At 27.0% G+C, this 7669-nt stretch overlaps 1 pseudogene; it reads right to left on the reverse strand.

Annotated features, from left to right (window-relative positions):
* Positions 1 to 861: 861 nt before the first annotated feature.
* Positions 862 to 7164, reverse strand: LOC145130381 (DNA polymerase alpha catalytic subunit-like; annotated as a pseudogene).
* Between the last annotated feature and the right edge of the window lie 505 nt (positions 7165 to 7669).

The following is a 7669-nucleotide window of genomic DNA, read 5'->3' on the forward strand; positions in this document are numbered from 1 at the left end:
GTATTGCCAAGAAATTTTTGAAAAACACCAATTTGTAATAAAAAGAAAACGTAAAAATGTAATGCTTTAATTGGATTGATTTTTCAAAGAGAAATGTGTTTATAATATAAAACTGAAAGTACAAGGCTATAATTGGTAGATTTTTCAAAGTAAAATGTTTGGAGAAAAAAAATTGAAGTAAAATATCATGATATGAAGCATTTGAAAAAAACAATGTTGTAACAGAAAGTAAATGAAAAGAGTGGAATGCTTTAATTGGTTGAATTTTCTAAGGAAAATGTGCTTACAAAAAGAAAACTAAAAGTAGAATGCTATAATTTGTAGATTTTTCAAAGTAAAAAGTCTACGCTAGAAAATAAATGTAAAGATTTTTAAAGTAAAATCTCATGATAAGAAAAAACTTGAAAAATAAAAATTTGTAACAAAAAGAAAACGGAAAAGTTTTTGTAAGTAAATTAGAAAGTAACTACTCAACGACATGTCCAAATGGTATCAATACGAAAATATAAATTAGAAAGTAACTACCCAGAAACCCCTCCTCACCAAGCCGACAAACTATGCTACCTATACCAAAGCAAAGCAACAACAAGCAAAAAAACAAATGTCAGCAAATGCTAAGTGAGTCAACCATAAGTAAAATGTTAGGAAAACACACATCATATCATCACATACATCACTTGTTCGTCACTAGAGTATCATTAAGGTCTACCGTTATTACTTATCTTTTAATTTTAGATAAATATTAACTATTCCCATCCTAGCCCTGGGTCCATCACTAACACGTAAGGTAGACACCTCATACATTAGTCCATCACCAACTCGTAAGGTTACTCAATGTAGGCGTTTTTTTTTATTATGATTTCACAGTATTGGAACAGTTGCATACTTCTTCTTTTTAAGCAACAACATTCTCTTGTATACACCATCAAGATCAATTTCTAATCTCTTGTATCTCTTGTTCAACTAACATTAAATCAAAATCAAAACTCAATTCGCTAACTTTTCACTATTATAATCTCAAAACTATTTATAAAACTGTAAAAACTACCTCTTTGATGATATTTCCTGCGATAGATTTGGCTTTATTGATATCATCAAGTCCAGTATATATCATGATTGAATCAGAGTCACCATAAATCACATCAAAGTTTAGATTGTTGCGAACAAGATCAATAGTGCTTTGTAAAATCTCTCTCCCCTGTAAGTAAATAAATAAGTTGTAATATATATATATATATATATATATATATATATATATATATATATTAAAATCTTTAATTAGGTTGACTTTTTATAAGAAAAGTGCTTATAATAAATAATAAAAAATAAAAAATAAAAAAACAAACAAACTTACACTACAAACCTGTAATTGGTAAATTTTTCTAAGTAAAATGCCTATATTAGAAATATATAAATATAAATTTATTTAAAGTAAAATGTCTTGATAAGAAAACTGAAATTACATTACTATAACTGGAAGATTTTTGAAAGTAAAATAGTTAAAGAAGATAAAAAAAATATAAAGAATTTTTGAAGTAAAATGTCATGACATTAAATTTTTTGAAAAAAACAAAGTTGTAACAGAAAAGTGCACTGCTTTAGTTGGTAGATTTTTCAAAGTAAAATGCATTGAATGAAAAAAAAAAACAAAAAGATTATTTTATGGAAAATGATCTTAATAAGAAAACTGAAAGTACAATGCTATACTTGGTAAAGTTTTCAAAGTAGAATGCTTAAAGAAGAATAAAGTGTAAAGATTTTTTGAAGTAAAATGTCTTGATATAAAAAAAAATGAAAGTGTAGAATAAAGTGTAAAGAGTTTTCAAAGTAGAATGCTTAAAGAAGAATAAAGTGTAGAATGCTATACTTGGTAAAGTTTTCAAAGTAAAAAGCTTACAGAAGAATAGAGTGTAAAGATTTTTTGAAGTAAAATGTCTTGATATAATTTTTTTTTGAAAAAACAAACTTGTAACTTAAAGTAAATGAAAAAGTGCAATGCTTTAATTGGGTTAGTTTTAAATAGAAAAATTTAAAGAATTTTTAAAGTAGAATGTCTAGATAAGAAAAACATGTAAGGTTTTATTAAAGTAAAATGTCTTGATAAATTTTTTTTAAATACAAATTTGTAACACAAAATAAATGAAAAAGTGCAATGTTTTAATTGGGTTGAATTTTCATTGAGAAATGTGCTTTTAATAAAAAAAAATTAGATGTACAATGCTATAATTGGTATACTTTTCAAAGTAAAATGCCTTGATACGAAAAAAAATGTAAATATTTTTTAAAGTAAAATTTATTGATACGAAGTACAAAGCCTTGATACGAAAAAAATGTAAATATTTTTTAAAGTAATGGTATAACTGGTTAATTTTCCATATAGTATAGGAAAATTAGAAGTACAAATCTATAATTTGTAGATTTTTCAAAGTAAAAAGCCTTGATATGAAAAAATGCCAAGATTTTTCAATGTACAATGACTTCAAAAGAAAAAAAATGAAAAATACAATGTTGTTACAAAAAAAAGAAAATGGAAAAGTGCAATGCTTTAAGTGGGTTAGACTTTTTAATAAGATATGAGCTGATAATAAGAATACTGAAAGTATAATGCTATGATTGGTAGATTTTTCAAAGTAAAATGCTAGGGAAGAATAAAATGTAAAGATTTTTTAAGTAAAATATCTTCATATGAAAAAATTTGAAAGAAAACAAAGTTGTAACAGAAAATTAATAAAGAAGTGCAATGCTTTATTTGGGTTGACTCTTCATAGAGAAATGTGTTTAAAAAAAGTATTGGTAGATTTTTCAAAGTAGAACTCTAAAAATAAGAAAAAATGCAAAGATTTTTTAAAGTAAAATGTCTTGATAACAATTTGTTTTGAAAAATACAAAGTTGTAACAGAAAGTAATAGAAAAAGTACAATTGGTAGATTTTTCAAAGTAAAATGCCTAGAGAAGAATAAAATTTAAAGATTCTTTTAAAGTAAAATGTCATGATATATAAAATTTAAAGATTTTTTAAAGATATGAAAATTTTTGAAAAAAAAAAAAAACAAAGTTGCAACAGAAGTAAATAAAAATGTGCAATGCATTAATTGGGTTAACCTTTCAGAGGGAAATGTGTAAAAAATAACTAAAAGTACAATGCTATAGTTGGTAGAGTTTTCAAAGTAAATGGTGTAATAGATTAGAAAAAAATGTAAAGATTTTTGAAAGTAAAATGCCATGATAACAATTTTTTTGAAAAATACAAAGTTGTAACAGAAAATAAACAAAGTGCAATACTTTAACTAGGTTGGCTTTTAAAGAAAAACAAATCCTTATAATAAGAAATCTGAAGGTATTATGCTAAAAATGGTTGTTATTTCAGAATAAATGCCTGGAAAAGAAAAAAATGTAAAGATTTTTTTAAGTAAAATGTCTTGTTAAGAAAATTTTTGAATAATACAAAAGAAAACGGATAAGTGCAATGTTTATAATTCGTAAATTTTTCTAAGTAAAGTGCTTTGATTTAAAATGTAAACTTTTTTTTATCTAAGATGTTTTGATAAGAAAATTTTTGAAATCTACAAAGTTGTAACAAAAAAAGAGAAAAGTGTAATGCTTTAATTGGGTTGACTTTTTTAAGAAAAATGTGCTTATAATAAGAAAAATGAAATTACAACACTATAACTGGAAGATTTTTGAAAGTGAAATGTATTGATAAGAAATTGTTTGAAAAACACCATTTTGTAATAAAAAGATATGCAAAGCTTTAGTTTGAATGATTTTTCAAAGAGAAATGTGCTTATAATATGGGAAACTAAAGGTACAATGCTATAACTGGTAGAGTTATAAAAATAAAATGTTTAGATAATAAAAAATATGTAAAGGTATTTTGAAGTAAAATGTCATGATATGAAAAAATTTGATAAAGACAAAGTTGTAAGAAAAAGTAAATGAAAGAGTGGAATGCTTTAATAGGTTGATTTTCTAACTGAATATGTGCTTATAAAAAAGAAAACTATAAGTACAATACTATAAATTTTTCAAAGTAAAATGTCTACACTAGAAAAAAAAAACATAAAGATTTTTTAAAGTAAACTGTCATGATAAGAAAAAACTTGAAAAATACAAAATTGTAACAGAAAGAAATCAGAAGAGTTCAATGCTTTAATTGAATCGAGTTTTCAACATGAAATATGTTTATAATTAAAAAACTAAAAGTACAATACTATAATTGGTAGTTTTTAAAGCAAAATGCCTTGATAAGAATAAAATGTAAAGAGTTTTTAAGTAAGATGTCTTGATTACAACAAATATGTAATATTTAAAAAGAAATGTGCTTATAATAAGAAACCAGAAAGTAGAATGCTAAAAATAGTGGATTTTTCAAGGTAAAATGCCTAGATTAGAACAAAAATGTAATATTTTGTAAAGTAAAATTACTTGAAAAGAAATCTTTTGAAAAATAAAAAAAAATGGAAAAACTTAGTACTTTAATTGAAGTAAAGATTTTTTATAGTAAAATGTTTTGATAAGAAAAAACTTGAAAAAAACAAAGATGTAACCGAAAGAAAACAAAAAGTTCAATGCTTTACTTGGTTTGATCTTTTATAGACAAATGTGCTGATAGAAAGAAATTGATCTTTTCGGAACAGCTGCATACTTCTTTTTAAGCAACAGCATTCTCTTGTATACACCATCAAGATCAATTTCTATACTCTTGTATCTCTTGTTCACCTAACATTAAATCAAAATCAAAACTCAATTCACTAACTTTTCACTATTATAATCTCAAAACTATTTATACAACTGTAAAAACTACCTCTTTGATGATATTTCCTGCGATAGATTTGGCTTTATTGATATCATCAAGTCCAGTATATATCATGATTGAATCAGTGTCACCATAAATCACATCAAAGTTTAGATTGTTGCGAACAAGATCAACAGTGCTTTGTAAAATCTCTCTCCCCTGTAAGTAAATAAATAAGTTGTAATACTTTTCAATATATATATATATATATATATATATATATATATATATATATATATATATATATGTTAAAATCTTTCTTACTTGTAGTGTTATAAGTTCTGCATAGAATCTTGAACTGGAAAAACCAAGGCATCCATACATACTGTTAGCTGTTAGTTTCAATGCTTGTTGTTGTATATCAAATTGTTGATACTTGAGGCCTGATGCAGTCTTTAATAATCTTTTTACATGTTTCCTTCTTTCAACCAGATTTTTGAGTAACTACAAAAAGAAAGTAACACCATATGAAAAACTTATACAAACATTAAACCAGTGCTATCAATTTAACTATGGTTAAAATCTAACCTCGGGTAGAACTCCAGTTGCTTTTGAAGATGGTAATCGAGGAACTAAACCATCTTCAGATCTCTCTACTGTTGTAAAGCAGATATTGTACTCCTGATTAAAGAAATTAAACACAGAAAAAGATAAGAGAGAAGGGTAGAAAGTGTTGAAATTTAAAAAGTATGGTGGAGATATGACAAACCTGGATAATGGAAGGGTAGAGACTGTTGAAATCCAAAAGTAAAGATATATTTATAAACCTTTTTTGGGTTCCAACACTAGTCCACCTGCATATGAAGCTGCTTTTTTGGATTTTACAGGCTCATTTCCTGGAGGGGCGATTTCGTCATTTTCACCCAAATCATTGTTTACTTTGTCTTCTGGGCCATCTGATTTACGTTTTACTGTTTTGTTTTCTTTTGGAGTATAAAACTTATCAGGTACCATAATTTTTTTAGCATGGAATGCATGCAACAAGAGATATTCCACTAATATATAGTAGTCAGTTGTCTTGTGAGAGGAAGAACACTCAAATGAAACATGAGTTCCATTGACAACCATGCATCTGTCTCCCCAATTTCAATCTGCAAATCCAGAGTGTTCAACAATATCATGAAAACAAATAAATAAAATAAAAAATAACAAAGTTGAGGAGTAGAACATACAAGTTCCATTACGGATTGAGAACTTTGAAACATTCCAGGAATATCATGTGGAGCAATCTCTTTTCGATTCTTACTCAACTGAGTTTTTGCAACTTCTGTCCTGTCAACGAATAACTAACCTGAAACCAAAAAAAAAATGTTAGAAATTAAATATAAACACTAATTTGTAATTATACTATATTAATATTAATATTACCTCCTTTAAAAGATCACGAGAACACAAAAAGGTATCACATAAAAGCCTGCCAGCAATGCAAGACATAATTCCCGGACTTGCCCCTGACCCAAAAACTGTATTTCCTTTATTAAGTCTTCCTATTTTTGACCACATGCTATTAGGAACTTTGCAAGCCTGCAAAATGTTATACAAATACAAATGTTCACATTATATTATTCATTAAATCAATAAGTTTGTTAATATTGTAAAAACCTTGACTCTGTTGAGAAGAACATCAAGGTCAAATCCAGATATGTTGTGTCCAACAAGAATGTCACTATCTAATTTGTGTAATTCAATCATCAACCGATTTAATAAAGCTCTTTCACTGCTTTCCATGCTAATGATGTTTTTATCTGCTGCTTCTTTGTTAAACCCCACTGGAAATAAACCATCTTCAAGCTTACATACAACATTCCAGGTTTTGTCCATTCTGAAGCCAACATTGGTGTATCAATCTGAAATACAAGATTTCAAGAAAGAATGTGGAAGTACCTTGGCCTTAAGACAGCAGATGACTTGTTTTTGATTTATTACAGTTTTCAGATTGATTGCAGTAACAACTACAGGAGGAATCTCTCTGGTGTTTTTTGAAGAGGTTGCAATTTTAATGTCCTTAGGGGAATCCACTGTAACCTCAAACTTGCACCAGCTTACCTGATCAAAGGGTAAGAAGGTAATTTGAGCATTTTGTGAAGATCTTAACTGTAAATGTGAAAAGAAAAATGCAAAATTTATGGGCTTACACGTTGAGCAGTGGATGATGTGGTAAATTTTGAAAGTGATAGCCATGAAGGCCCCTTTATCTTTCTTTTGATAAGAAAAAGCTCCAAAGAACTAAATGAAACATAATAATTTCTGCTTTAGAGAAGACGTTTTTTTTTTTCCATTGTTTTGAATGTATACAAATGTAATTGCTTGTTTACAATATTTAAATTTTCAATAGTGTTTGATGGAATAAGAGTAAATGTTGTTATCATGGATTTTTCGGTTGTTCGCTGATGCCTTATTTCTTCATATTTAATTTAAGTTTATAGTAGTGGGTAGTTAATTTTTGTATTTGGTTACTATATGTTAAAGTTGAAAGTTGCATATTATCACTTACAATCCATCGTCTTCATTCACTTATATCCCACCAATAGGTGACGAAAATCTGATAAGTATGTCATTCTCAATTAGAACATCTCGAATGAATCTCCCATTAATTAATTTGCTAATTTTTCGATCCATTATCACAATGACCATAAATAACAATTTTTCATACTTAGTAAAATGATTAGTAATACAACAAAATTTGGGTTTAATGTTTGTTATCTTCAAAACAAATGAGCTTGACATTAAGTGCAAACACAATCACAAAATGCACCAAAATGCACCAAAAACACCAATTGAAGCAACTCAAAATAGATCCAGCCTCTTCATCTAGTCATGGTAACATTCTCAATTCTTGTCTTATATCACTTCTACACACCGAAGAATGAACTC

This window comes from Lactuca virosa, chromosome 8, assembly GCF_052849685.1.
Source record: "Lactuca virosa cultivar CGN04683 chromosome 8, Lactuca_virosa_CGN04683_v6, whole genome shotgun sequence".
NCBI lineage: Eukaryota > Viridiplantae > Streptophyta > Magnoliopsida > Asterales > Asteraceae > Lactuca > Lactuca virosa.